Source organism: Rana temporaria, chromosome 8 (assembly GCF_905171775.1).
Source record: "Rana temporaria chromosome 8, aRanTem1.1, whole genome shotgun sequence".
Classification (NCBI taxonomy): Eukaryota; Metazoa; Chordata; class Amphibia; order Anura; family Ranidae; genus Rana; species Rana temporaria.
The window spans coordinates 186,772,550-186,788,143 of NC_053496.1; the positions used below are offsets into that span (position 1 = coordinate 186,772,550).

Here is a 15,594-nt window from a genome sequence, read left to right on the forward strand (position 1 = left end):
AGAGGCACTTGTCCTCATCAACAATGATGCTGCATCAATAAAATCACTGCTCCAGAAAAAACGACCGTTTTTAAAACTTTTTTCCATTGATACATGTTCCCTGGGGCAAGACCCGGGTTCTCAAAGACGTTTTCCGACAATAACTTGCATATGGGGCTTTAAAATGAGCACTATTGAATTCGAACGTTCGAGTCCTATTGACGTCAATGGGGTTCTAAATGTTCGCGCGAATGTTCGGTCTGTTCGAAGGTTCTGGTGCAAACCGAAATCGGGGGGTGTTCGGCTCATCCCTACCCATCTATAAGGATACACAGTACATACACACACATCACAAGTCCGTTGTCACACTACGAGACGTTTCTGGAGGCTGCAGTTCCTCTGATCTCCACAAGATGGTGATCTCACTGCTAGCAAAACAGACAGGAAGTGATGTCAGGTACAGTCAGGAAATTGTGTCAAGTGAAGACGGGAATCTCCGTGTGATACGAGGTAGAGGTGATGTGGTAATAAGATCTTATTTTCTATTTACATCCAGTAACCCCCGTCATGTCCGTCCTCTTCCTCCATAGTCACTGTGACGTCTTTTATCTCCAGCAGATGATGATACACACATATATAGTGTGGAAACCTAATTTAACTTTTTAAGGGGCAGAAAATGTCCCCACATACGGGGCTGAAACCTTCTCTTGATATTGGAGATGTGTCACCTTCTCCTCTTAGCAGTCTCTTGTAACGAGGGATGAGATGCGGATTCGGGTCGTATTGAAATTCGCACTTCCACACCCTATTTCCCGCGATACAAATATCCCCATGCCCTACTACCATAACCATGTGCCTGCCCCTCCTGCAGGCCCGGGCTCAGAGTCGTCATTCCCCGGTCACTGTGGTCGGGGGGGAAACTGATTATTCCCGATCTGTACTTCATCAGTTTCACTGGGGTCCATAGGTAACGTTGGAGGTTTAATAGACCCCTGATGTCTTCTTAACCACTTCCCACCCAAGAATGTTTCTGAACATCCTTGGGTTTCAGTGGTTATACCAGGATGATGCCTACACTTACAGGTATCATCTCAGTAACGTTGTGTTCAGCTGGCGATTCTCTGTAAAGCAGAAGTGATCTGAGTGGCTCTCCGGTCCTATTGCGGAGGCCGAGAACAATGCGGATGGCGGCCCTGTACAGAGAGAGAGAAACTGCAGTCATTCCCCTGTCTCTGGAAACCGGGAGCAATGAGCAGTTTGTCACTTCTGGTTCTGCCCCTTTGTTTACCTGGCCAACCAGTGGCCAGGGAAGTAACTGATCAGACCGATCTCACGGGGGGCCAGAGGAGAGATATGGTGTCTAATATACCCCAGATCTCTCCATAAATGAGGACCGGTCACGGCCAATGCTATCACAAGGGATGTTGTGTACAGAAAAACAAAATTAGTGTAAAAAAAATGTGTATAAAATAAATGAGAAAAAAAAAATGTCTATGAAAATCCGGCCGTGTGTACGAGGCATTAGTTACCCAATCTAGATGTTCTAATTCCCACTGGGGGCAACCCACCTAATAACCCCTTATTTTCCCATAATAATATTGTCCAACCAATACAGTCCAGATAATTCTTTATTATCTGTCTACAGAGAAACTCGCATAGATCACATGACCACACCAATGAGAATGGAGGCGGACCGGAATCACATGACTGAGAAGATACTAAACCTCACCCTGGAGATCATCTACCTGCTGACTGGAGAGGTGAGGAGGATTCTGGGAGGTCACATGACATCACTCTTATCTGTATTAATAAAACACAGACCTGACCGGAGAGGTGAGGAGGATTCTGGGAGGTCACATGACATCACTCTTATCTCTATTAAAGCGGGGGTGCACCCGTACATAACACTTTTTCCCCTTAGATGGATGCTCGTTTTGTCTAGGGGAATCAGCTAGTTGTTTTAAAATATGAGCTGTACTTACCGTTTACGAGATGCATCTTCTCCGCCGCTTCCGGGTATGGGCTGCGGGACTGGGCGTTTCTATTTTGATTGACAGTCTTCCGAGATGCTTCCGACGGTCGCATCCATCGCGTCACGATTTTCCGAAAGAAGCCGAACGTCGGTGCGCAGGCGCAGTATAGAGCCGCACTGACGTTCGGCTTCTTTCGGGTACTAGTGACGCGATGGATGCGACCGTCGGAAGCCTCTCGGAAGACTGTCAATCAAGAAGGAACGCCCGCTCCCTAATACCCATACCCGGAAGCGACGGAGAAGATGCATCTCGAAAACGGTAAGTACTGCTCATATTTTAAAACAAATAGCCGATTCCCCTAGACAAAACGAGCAGGAATCTAGGGGAAAAATTGTTTTATGGGTGAACTCCCGCTTTAATAATACAGACCTGACCGGAGAGGTGAGGAGGATTCTGGGAGGTCACATGACATCACTCCTATCTCTATTAATAATACACAGACCTGACCGGAGAGATGAGGAGGATTCTGGGAGGTCACATGACATCACTCTTATCTCTATTAATAAAACTCAGACCTGACCGGAGAGATGAGGAGGATTCTGGGAGGTCACATGACATCACTCTTATCTCTATTAATAAAACACAGACCTGACCGGAGAGGTGAGGAGGATTCTGGGATTCTAACATGATATTCCTATTGGTTCTCCAATACAGAGATTTCCTCTTGTGAAGTCCGGTGATCATATGACCATCACAGTGCCTCCATGTGACTCCCTAAAACCCGAGAGACACAACATGGAGAAGATTCTAGAAGTCACCAAGAAGATGATGGAGCTGCTGACAGGAGAGGTGAGGAGGATTCTGGGAATTCTGGGACATTATCCAGTAACAGACAAGGGGTGTGTCTGGATGGTGACTGTATCATTGTGTGTGTCAGGTTCCTATAAGGTGTCAGGATGTCACTGTCTATTTCTCCATGGAGGAGTGGGAGTATTTAGAAGGACACAAGGATCTCTACAAGGACGTCATGATGGACAATCAGCCGCCCCTCACATCACCGGGTAAGAGGAGACTTTATTGTAAAGGAGAGAGCAGTACGGAGGCTCCACCTAGATCCCCCATCATCTGATAAACACATAGAAACAATGTATTCAGTCAGTGTGTGTGTTTCCTACAGATGGATCCAGTAATGGGAACCCACCAGAGAGATGTCCCCGTCCTCTGTATTCCCGGGATTCCACACAGGAAGGTCACACCATCCCCCACCATCATCAGGTAGATGAGGAACAATCACTGATAGTATCATTAGGATCTGTACATTATCTGCATTGTTACCATTGATGTCATTTTTATTCTATATTCAGAGTGGAAACCTGAGAGATCCTAAAGTTGAGGTTAAAGAAGAGATAAAAGAGGAGGATGATGAGGATGGGGTGATGGAGGAAGAACACAAAGATCTGTACCAGGACACCATGGTGGAGTCATCCAGCTACAGGAACACACCAGAGAGATGTCCCCGTCCTCTGTATTCCCGGGATTCCACACAGGAAGGTCACACCATCCCCCACCATCATCAGGTAGATGAGGAACAATTATTGGTGGTTATGATTTATACACAAACATGTTTATTATAATGAATGTTTTATTATAACTTCAGAGTGTAAACCTTGAAGATTATATTATTGTTGTTAAAGAAGAGTATGAGGAGTATGGAGTGATGGAGGAGCTTTTCGAAGGACACAAGGATATGATGGAGCCACCTAATACCAGGAACCCACCAGAGAGATGTCCCCGTCCTCTGTATTCCCGGGATTCCACACAGGAAGGTCACACCATCCCTCACTGTTACAAGGTCGGTGGGACGGAGCATCTAGAACATGGACTGGTGGAGATGATGTGTGGATTTTGTATGTAAGTTTATATCTTACAGATGATATTCTCTCTCATTCTCTTGGTTTAGAGTGGAGATCCAATCGATATAGAATTTGAGGTGAAATCAGAAGAAGAAGAGACGTATGTGAGGGATGATCAGCAGTCTATGGAGGAGGATGGAATAACGGGGACATTTATAGAGGAGGGCACTCCTACAGAGATCAGCACAGGTGGGTCATTAACACGAAATACATACATAACATAAATACATGTAAGTAACCACTGATTACTGGATACCAATATTAGGAGGCCTGACCCCTGCACTATATACTCTATATTGTACATTACATACTCCCAGTGTTGGGCGAACGGTACAGGCCGACGGAAAGTTCAGCCCGAACATTGCCTGTTCGCCCATTTGGCGCAAACCCGAATTTGCGGGGCGCTTTCTAAGCCCTGATTGGGCAAAGCTTTGCCCAATCAGGGCACAATGTAAGCTAGTCATTAAGGAGCTGGGCCGGGAAGCCGGCTGCCACGTCCTTAAAGTGCCACAATTTCACTTTTTAAATATAAAATACCCCTGTAATACAGAAGCTTAATGTATTCTAGTAAAGTTAGAGGCCCAGATTCTGAAAGGGCGTTTACGACGGCGCAACGCAATGTGCGCCGTCGTAAATCCTAATCTGGGCCGTCGTATCTATGCGACCGATTCTTAGAATCAGTTACACATAGATAACCATTAGATCCGACAGGCGTAAGGCTCTTACGCTGTCGGATCTTAAATGCAATTTTTTTTTCCGCCGATAGGTGTCGCCTCCGTCGTTTTCCCCGTCAGGTATGCAAATTAGCAAAATACGCAAATTCCCGAACGTACGCGCGGTCGACGCAGTGGAGTTACGACGTTTACGTTAGATTTGCGACGCGTAAAGTTGCCCCTGCTATATGAGGGGCAACCAATGTTAAGTATGGGCGTCGTTCCCGCGTCGAAATTTAAAAATTTACGTTGTTTGCGTAAGTTGTCCGTGAATGGGGCTGGACGCCATTTACGTTCACGTCGAAACCAATGACGTCCTTGCGACGTCATTTAGCGCAATGCACGTCGGGAAATATTAGGGACGGCGCATGCGCAGTACGTTCGGCGCGGGAACGCGCCTAATTTAAATGATCCACGCCCCCTACCCGGCTCATTTGAATTAGGCGGGCTTGCGCCGGTAGATTTACGCTACGCCGCCGCAACTTTACAGGCAAGTTCTTTTTGAATAAAGCACTTGCCCGTAAAACTTGCGGCGGCGTAACGTAAACGAGATACGTTACGCCCGCATAGTTTTATGCCGAGATATGAGAATCTGGGCCTTAGTCTGTAAACCGGGGATCCTCAAACTATGGCCCTCCAGCTGTTGCAGAACTACACATCCCATGAGGCATTGCAAAACTCTGACATTCACAGACATGACTAGGTATGATGGGAATTGTAGTTCCTGAACAACTGGAGGGCCGTAGTTTGAAGACCCGTGTTATAAACTAAGGTCCGTTTTGTTAGTTGTTACAGCATTTAGACCCTTTATAAAATAGAAATTGACTGGGGCCATCTTAAGTGTGGGCATCATGAAGCCAGACTGTACGACTTCCTGGATTTCAGCCTTGCAGATGTTGCATATGGGTTTCAGTCAGGTTTCCATAGCAATGGGAGTGTCAGAGGAAGTTGCCGCTCCTTATCTATGCAAACCTCTCCTCCCTCCAGGAACCAGTAAATATACGAAATAATTTGTTTCTATGCAAATATATCTACATAACAAGATAGAGATGTATATATATATATATATATATTTATTTATCTATCTCTTGTTATATATGTATCTTGTGGTGTGTGTGTGTGTATACATACTAAACATGTGCGCCTTCAATAAATTCATTTTGTTTCGTTTCACATTTGCCGTTATTTCGGATTTCGTGCCCGAAATTCAATTTGTTAGATTCGTTCACTTTTCATTAAAAATTACCAACAGTCGTTATGACGAATTTAAAAAGCTGGACGCTTAAAAAGGCCTAATAGTATCTGTTGTGCTCATTATGAGGGGTTCCCACCATCCCTGTGCCGAGTTCCTGGGGCTGTACCCCTGCTGTGCTCATTATGAGGGGTTCCCACCATCCCTGTGCCGAGTTCCTGGGGCTGTACCCCTGCTGTGCTCATTATGAGGGGTTCCCACCATCCCTGTGCTGAGTTCCTGGGGCTGTACCCCTGCTGTGCTCATTATGAGGGGTTCCCACCATCCCTGTGCCGAGTTCCTGGGGCTGTACCCCTGCTGTGCTCATTATGAGGGGTTCCCACCATCCCTGTGCTGAGTTCCTGGGGCTGTACCCCTGCTGTGCTCATTATGAGGGGTTCCCACCATCCCTGTGCCGAGTTCCTGGGGCTGTACCCCTGCTGTGCTCATTATGAGGGGTTCCCACCATCCCTGTGCCGAGTTCCTGGGGCTGTACCCCTGCTGTGCTCATTATGAGGGGTTCCCACCATCCCTGTGCTGAGTTCCTGGGGCTGTACCCCTGCTGTGCTCATTATGAGGGGTTCCCACCATCCCTGTGCCGAGTTCCTGGGGCTGTTGGGATGGTGGAAACCCCTCATAATGAGCACAGCAGAAGTACAGCCCCAGGAAGTCAGCACAGCACAGGGATGGTGGGAACCCCTCATAATGAGCACAGCAGAAGTACAGCCCCAGGAAGTCAGCACAGCACAGGGATGGTGGGAACCCCTCACGAAGGGTTCCCACCATCCCTGTTCTGTGCTGAATTCCTGGGTTTGTACTTCTGCTGTGCTCATTATGAGGGGTTCCCACCATCCCTGTGCTGTGCTGACTTCCTCCTGCTTCCTCCTTCCCCCAGCACAGCACATTGCCACCATAACATCGCGCACCGCATCGCCCCAGCACACCGCATCGGCACAAGCACATCGCAGCACAGCGCATCGTCCCCAGCACACCACATCGGTCCCAGCACAACGCATCGGCCCAAGCACATCGCAGCACACCACATCGGTCCCAGCACACCGCATCGCCCCCTGCCAATTTGCATCGCATCACACTAGTACATTGCATCGCCCCCCCTGCCAAATCGCATTACCCCAGAACATTGCATCGCCCCCCCACCCCCGCCAAGCACATTGCATCGCCCCTCGCCAAGTCGCATCGCCCCAGCACATTGCATCCCCCCCCCCCCCCGCCAAATCGCATAAAGTTGAAAAAGAGGGTGGAGCTCCGCTTTAACAACCGATGAATCATCAGCTGTTAATTGTCTTCCCCACTGACAGCTAAAAAAAACATCTCCCACAATATAAAAAGTAAAATAAAAAAATGGCCCTTCGAGTCTGGTATGGATTCAAGGGGAACCCCACTTCAACATTAAAAATAAAATGGCGTGTGGTTCCCACAAAATCCATACCAGACCCTTATCTGAGCATGCAGCCATTCAGGGACCTGATGTAGAGTCGCCGCCCGCTGCCACCGCCTGGTTCCGAAAAAAAAAAACAACGCAACGCTCCGCCTGCGAGGAAGGCTGACCGTCAAATGCCTGCTTCGTTGTTTGACAGTTCTTATATAGGTAAGGGGCAGGGTCACCTTGTATAGTCACCTAGTGGTACCACCCGCCCTTGTGATGTCACCGACTAGTGCATGGTGGGTCAGTGACATCACAATGGGGTCGTGCCACAGGTGACTCCGTCCCTTACCTATATAAGAACTATTAAACGCCGGAGCCTGCAGTAGACCTTTACATGGTGATAATAATGTGATAACGTCCTCCAACTTTGGAACCTTAAACAGAAAGTGATAATGAGGGAGGAGTCAATAACCCAATGATGGGGGTCTTCAGGATCAGTCCAGTCTTCATCTTGGTTGTTCTACCCCCATCCTCACTCTCTGACCTCTGGTGGGGCTCAGCCCCGCTGTTATTCATGACTAAATCATGGACTAAATAAGGAAGTGCAGGACTTCTTGTGTTGGGAAGATGGCATTGAGTGATAGAGGGGGTGGGGACAAGTGGGGACTATAATCCCCTCATCATTTGAGGGGGGAATTGTAAGATCCTCAGAGACAAAGCTGCCTGATGTGGGCGGAGTCCTGGTTTAGGGGAACCAATCCGCTCATGTCTAGTAATAATCTTTGTATTTCTATTTTAGTAGATGGACGGGAGATGAGGAAAACCTCAGAGGATTGTCTCACTTTGTCTCCAGACTGTAAAGTAGAAGATGAGGACATCACACAGTATAGTCCAGGAGAAAACCCGACTACCTCAAATGTCCATCCGGCACTACACAGTGTAGATGGACCATCGTATTCCTCTTATCCTGAGGAACCTCAGATTGTGCGGGACGGTGCCGGACCATCGTATTCCTCTTATCCTGAGGAACCTCAGACTGTGCGGGACAGTGCCGGACCATCGTATTCCTCTTATCTTGAGGAACCTCAGACTGTGCGGGACGGTGCCAGACCATCGTATTCCTCTTATCCTAAGGAACCTCAGACTGTGCGGGACGGTGCCAGATCATCGTATTCCTCTTATCCTGAGGAACCTCAGATTGTGCGGGACGGTGCCGGACCATCGTATTCCTCTTATCCTGAGGAACCTCAGACTGTGCGGGACGGTGCCGGACCATTGTATTCCTCTTATCTTGAGGAACCTCAGACTGTGCGGGACGGTGCCAGACCATCGTATTCCTCTTATCCTAAGGAACCTCAGACTGTGCGGGACGGTGCCAGATCATCGTATTCCTCTTATCCTGAGGAACCTCAGACTGTGCGGGACGGTGCCGGACCATCGTATTCCTCTTATCCTGAGGAACCTCAGACTGTGCGGGATGGGGCCGTCCTTGCAACAGTAAATAACTTTCCCTGTACTGAGTGCGGGAAGTGGTTCAGTTTTAAATCTGACCTTTATGTGCATAAAAGAACGCACACAGGTGAGAAGACACATTCCTGTACCTGGTGTAAAAAATGTTTTGTTCAAAAATCTGATCTTGTCACACATCAAAAATCTTGCCTGTATGAAAAAAGATTTTCCTGCCCTGAGTGTGGGAAATGCTTTCTCCAAAATTCAGAACTTACCAAGCATAAAAGAGTTCACAGGGGGGAGAAGCATTCCTGTCCTGAGTGTGGGAAATTTTTTTCAACTAAGTCCAATCTTAACTCACATCAGAAATCACACACGGGGGAGAAGCCGTATTCCTGTCCTAAATGCGGGAAATGTTATTTTGATAGATCCACTTTTTACAAACATAAAAGATCTCACACGGGGGAGAAGCCGTATTCCTGTCCTGAGTGAGGGAATTGTTCCACATTGAAGTCCTGTCTTCCTATACATCAGGGGTCCCACATAACCCTTGAGGTGTATTAGTGAGTGCGGGAAATGTCTTGTATATGAATGTTGCTGGACATGTGGGGAAGAAGCACACCCTGATATACACTTCAGATATACTCCATGGCTGATCTTCATCATGGAAGAAACAGTTCATAAGGAGATCAGAGATCACCAAAGACATGGATGAAGTGTTGTACCGTGTTGGCCATTGATAGCAGGAGAAAAATAAAAATGGAGTCATGACCTCTCATTGGCTGAGTACATTTTGTGGTGTAAACTCTTGCAAGAGGTCTGTTTTCTCAAGTCGTCTTCCAGGACGAAACGCGTTAACCTCACCATTTAAAAGGCGGTCCTTTAGGCCATTCCCTGGCTGAGTACATTTTGTGGTGGAAGATATCAGAAACACTTACAGGTTTGTTTGTCAAAATTGTTCATCAAATGTGACAATCATTCGCCCAACCGTGGCAAATTAAGATTTCCTATAATAGTGAGTTCCTTCTAGTAGCCACGATGTGCTTTCCTGACAGATGTCCACATCACCTGAGGTGAGACCGAAGTACTGGGGGGGGCCAGGGGTGCGGGGCACCTTGCAAGCCCTAGTCCGAGATCCGAGGCGAGGTCAAGTACAGAAGGGTTAATCAGAAGAAGAATGATCAAGATCCAAGCCGGGGTTGGTTCCAATCTGGCAACTGACTACAAAAGGGGCAAAGAAGTAGAATGGTCAAGATACAAATCCGAGGTCAATGGCAAGCAGCAATCAAGAGTAGTCAAATAGGTTTCTAGGTCACAACAAGTTCAGACAGATCACACACTAGCACAGGAATAGGGATGAGCCGAACACCCCCCTGTTCGGTTCGCACCAGAACCTGCGAACAGACCAAAAGTTTGTGTGAACTTTAGAACCTTGTTAAAGTCTATGGGACTCGAACATTTGAAATCTAAAGTGCTAATTTTAAAGGCTAATATGCAAGTTATTGTCCTAAAAAGTGTTTGGGGACCTGGGTATCAATGCAAAAAAACTACATTTTTTTTAGGGAGCAGTGATTTTAATGATGCTTAAAGTGAAACAATAAAAGTGAAATATTCCTTAAAATTTTGTACCTGGGGGGGTGTATAGTATGCCTGTGAAGTAGCGCTTGTTTCCCGTGCTTTGAACTGTCCCTGCACAAAGTGTAATTTCTGAAGGAAAAAAGGTAATTTAAAATAGTTTGTGGCTATAATGAATTGTCGGCTCCCGGCAATTCAGAGAAAAGTCATTCATAAAAATAAAAAAAAGCGTGGAGGGGTACCCCCAAATTCACATACCAGGGCCTTCAGGTCTGGTATGGATATTAAGGGTATCCCCGCCATCAAATTAAAAAAAAAATGACGTGGGGTTCCCCCCAAATATCCATTTCAGGTCTGGTGTGGGAACTCCACCCCAAATAAAAAAAAATGGCGTGGAGTTCCCCCAAAAATCCACACCAGACCCCTTATCCGAGCACGTAACCTGGCAGGCTGCAGGAAAAGAGGGGGGATGAGAGAGCGCCCCCCCCTCCTGATCCGTACCAGGCCACATGCCTTCAACATTAAGAGGATGCTTTGGGGGTCTGTGTCCTCATGTTGTCCTTGCCCAGTGGTTGTGGGGGTCTGCTGGCGGGGGGCTTATCGGAATCTGGAAGACCCCTTTAACAAATTGGACCCCCAGATCCCGCCCCCCCCCATGTGAATTGGTAATGGAGTACATTGTACCTCTACCATTTCACTAAGAAAGTGTAAAGAATTGTAAAAATAAAACACACACACCGTGGAAAAAAATAATAGTAATCCAGCGGTGGTAATCCACTCTCGGTCTTCGCTCCAACGTTGTCGGTATCCTACGATGGGTGACCCCCTCTCCGCCGGGATCCAGTAAAGAGAATATTTCTTCATCTAGGTCCGGGATCCAGCGCACGCATCGACTGTCACCGGAGACAGCCCAGTGAATGACGTGTATTCAGCCAGTGACAGCTGCAATATAGGTGAGGGCGGGGCCACCCGTCACGTGACCCTGTTCCCCTCTGACGCAAGGGAGAGCCCAGGCTTCCCCAGTGATGTAGTCAGAGGGGAACAGGGTCGCGTGATGGGTAGCCCCGTCCTCACCTATATAAGAGCTGTCACTGGCTGAAGCCGTGTCATTCGCTGGGCTATCTTCGGTGGAGACAGGCGCTGGATCCCGGACCTGGATGAAGAGATCTTCTCATCGCTGGACCCCGGCGGAGAGGAGATCACCCGTCGCAGGATACCGACAGCGTTGGAGCGAAGACCAAGAGTGGATTAAGTGGAGTGGAAAGTGTCCGGTATTAAAGTGGTTAAGCTAGAACCTCATTCTAGAAGAGAAGAATATTTTATGCCTCGTACACACGATCAGACAGACTTTTTCGATCGGAAATTCCGAACATGTGTATGCCCATCGGAGTAATTCCATCGGATATTCCGAGGAATTTCATTGGATCTTCCGAGGAATTCCATCTGAGTTTACTTAGAGAACATGTTCTCTTTTCCTCTGATGGAATTCCGTCGGACTTCCAATGCGAGTTTGGTCGGGCAAAAGCACGATCGTGTGTACGGGGCATAAGTGTTCATTAACTTGCAGAACTGGGTTGCTGAGTTCAAACCCAAACCTGGACACCTCTACCTGCACTGCAGCATGCCTGATAAGGCACTTATGAAGAGGAAGAGGTTCTCCAGCATACTGAGTCACCTATTTGGTTGATGTGGCCTTCATGAGCTTAGCCGTATGCATGGGAGTTGTACCAAAATCCCCAAAAATTCTGCGGTGTCTAGATTTGAGCAGCTGACACTACCATTGAACAAATGGTAAAGAACAAAACAAACATAAAAAGTGTAGCGCATAAAACAATTAATATATCACCTATATATATGAAATATAGTGTACATCAATGAATAAACGATACATAAATTTGTGTATACCACTAAATATAAATGCCAAATCACTAATAAATAAAAAAATGGTAATCAAAAAGTCCAAAGTGAATAAAGTGGTGATAATCCCAATATTCTGGAATGAACCAAGTGCAATGAAAGAAACCGCCACCATCCAATATAGAAGAGGCTTACCGAAGGCAGTGAACCCAAAAGAACATGGCCCAGATTCACAAAGCACTTACGCCGACGTATAACAAGTTACGCCAACGTAAGTGCAAATGTGCGCCGTCGTATCTGTGCACCAGACCCACAAACTAATATGCGCCTAAAAACAGGCTACACCCCGCCGACGTATCTTGCTTACGCCGGCGTAGAGTAGGCGCACATTTAGGCTGGGAGCATGGTGCCGCTCCCATTGATTAGCCATTCAAACATGCAAATGAGGGAAATACGGCGCGTAAGTTGTACGTCCGGCGTAAAGTTATTCCCCATAAAGGAGATGCAACCCAGCAACAGAAATGCTCAGGTCTGCACCAGGGAACACAAGCCGTCGTATTGTGCGTTGGACGTGTGTCTGGCTGTGCGTACGTTGCATTCACGGCGTACGCAGTGATCCGGCGTAGCTTAGGCAGTTGTGCCGGCGTGGTTGTGAGCAGGCGCGGGGGTGTGTGCACATGCACAGTTCGTGATACGTACCTGTCTGGCGCTCGGCCCATCATTTGCATGGGTCACGCCCACTTCCACCTACGCTGGCGTACGCCTTCAAAACCAACGCCACGCTGGCTTGCTGAATTCAATGCTTGCCTCTCTGCGCTGCGTTGGCGTAGCGTATGGCAGTTACTCTACGGCGGCATAATGTGCGCCTTGCTCTCTGTGAATCTGGGCCCATATGTTCAAAAGGGTCAACAGAGCATGGTATAAATCACTGGAAAAAACGGTTCCGCAGCTGCAGTTCCCAGACAAACGATTCCCACACCAATCAATGTAAACAGGAGGGTAGTTCAATTGTAAAGTACTCCTCTGCTGTCACTTCCAACAATGTCTTCTCTCTACTTCTTCCTCCCCTTCCAGCTAATTATATACCAAACTCTTAATCTGCGCATGCCTGCCTGGCCAGGAAAGGGGGGTGAACGTGTTATGGTACTAGGCAGTAATATATTTCTATCCCCCTTGGTGGGAGAGGAGCTCCACAAGATGGTGATCGCCCTCCTACCCAAACAGGAAGTCTCTATGGAAAACAGGAAGTGATGTCAGGTACAGACAGGAATTTCCGGGTGAGAGGTGAGTCGGGAGGAAGTAGAGAGAAGACATTACCGAAATTGGCAGCAGATGAGGTAATAAGATCTTATTTTCTATTTACACCCAGTAACCCCGTCATGTCCGTCCTCTTCCTCCATAGTCACTGTGACGTCTTTTATCTCCAGCAGATGATGATACACACATGAATAGTGTGGAAACTTAGATTAACCCCTTCAGGGTCAGAACATTTCCCCACCTACTGGGCCGGAACATTCTCGTCATATTGGAGATGTGACACCTTCTCCCCTTATCAGTCTCTTGTAACGAGGGATGACATGTGAATTCGGAGTGTACTGAAATTTGCTCTTTCACACCCTTCCTACAAAGATACAAATATCCCCATGCCCCACTACATTAACCATGTGCCTGCCCCTCCTGCAGGCCCAGGACCGGCATGGTGGATGGAGTGGAGGGTGATCAGTTCTTGCATCTCCTCTCCGGGGGAATGAACCCAGAAGAGACGAGCATTTTATCACTTCCAGGCTCAGAGTCGTCATTCCCCGGTCACTGTAGTCAGTGAAGAAGCTGATCAATCCCAATCTGTATTTCATCAGCTTCACTGGGGTTCATAGGTGATGTTGGAGGTCTAGTAGACCTCCGATGTGTCCTTAAAGAGGACCTGTCATTTATATTGCGCTACCACATAGGGGGCTATTTGGCCGCACATTGTCACACCCTGGAGTGAGAGGAATAATTCTGGCGGCGTTATTCCCGGTTTACTCTAAACTGATGACCTGTAGGAGCTTTTACAGAATTGTCTCTGCACCATGTTGGTGAGTGAGGTTAGTCCAAGTTTCACGGGGACACACAGTTTTAAGGGTTGACATAATTGTGTGTGAGGGGTTTTTATAAGCATAATATGCAGATTTTTTTTTTTAAAGCCCAGCTCCGGGGTAAACGAAAAATTACCAAATCCTAATGAGCATTTAACCCTTGTATAATGGGGGCAGCCCCACTTCAAGGGTTACATGGTAATTTTGGTGTAGGGAACCAGAAAAGGCACATTTACTTATTCGATCCTTTGAACCCTCAACAACTGGCAATCTCCTTCACTCCTCTACGCTCTGGCAGTGGACTGTCCCTGCTCCTGTCCATACAAGGGCTATGGGCTCTTCATTGGTCTTGATGGCCTCAGAGAACATGTGACCACTCTTTATAAACAGATCCCCCTAAGTAACCCAATCTATATGTTCCAATTCCCACCGGGGCAACCCACCTATTAATCCGTTATATCTTCATCCTAATATTGTACAACCAATAAAGTCCAGATAATTCTTCATTGTTCATCTACAGAGAAACCCGCATAGATCACATGATCACATCAATGAGGATGGAGGAGGACCAGAGTCACATGACTGAGCGGTTACTAAACCTCACCCTGGAGATCATCTACCTGCTGACCGGAGAGGTGAGGAGGATTATGGGAGGTCACATGACATCACTCTTACCTCTATTAATAAAACACAGACCTGACCGGAGAGGTGAGGAGGATTCTGGGAGGTCACATGACATCACTCTTATCTCTATTAATAAAACACAGACCTGACCGGAGAGGTGAGGAGGATTCTGGGAGGTCACATGACATCACTCTGATGAAAAGAGTTTTCCCAAATGGGGTTATTGCGCAGCTCGAAAAAAGAGAGGTAATACCATATAATAAAAAAATTGTATTTATTCACATGTTAAAAATTGGACCGAAGTGGACAAAAGTTGGATAGCAAAAAATGGATGGAGCATGAGTTGTAACAAGTACACAAACAGCGTTTACATAAATGTATAAAAAGCAGTACACAAATAATGTTTATACAGTCAAAAATGTGCATTGTAGTAAAAACAATCTAACGAACGTTTCGACCTTTAGAGGTCTTCTTCATAGAATTTGTGTGGCTGAAAAGGAACACATAATGATTAGGTATCTCATGATTATAATTTAGATGATAAGAGGTACATTGTTGGTTTTACAAAAGCCCTTTGGTTAGGAGAGCAGTGTGCAAAGAGATGCAATGAAAGCAAAAAATTAAGCAAATTCATGTGCATCATTGCAAACAAAAATATTGGATACATTTTTTAATTTTTAATTATTCATTCCTTTACCTTGATGTTGTGTCTCAATGATGTGCTGCAGTCCAAGCGGCAACATCAGGCGGTCTAATAAGGATAGCTTCCATCCCAGGCAGCAAAAACAGCTGTCCACGTAATATGAAGCACCCCGCTC

The 15,594-nt window shown here is 46.9% G+C and overlaps 1 long non-coding RNA gene across 1 annotated transcript; it reads left to right on the forward strand.

Moving 5' to 3' along the window:
- Window positions 1–433: 433 nt before the first annotated feature.
- LOC120909717 lies at window positions 434–2,687 on the forward strand. Its single transcript, XR_005741362.1, has 3 exons — window positions 434–503; window positions 1,625–1,739; window positions 2,667–2,687. It is a non-coding gene; the product is annotated as an uncharacterized LOC120909717 (long non-coding RNA).
- The last annotated feature ends 12,907 nt before the right edge of the window (window positions 2,688–15,594 follow it).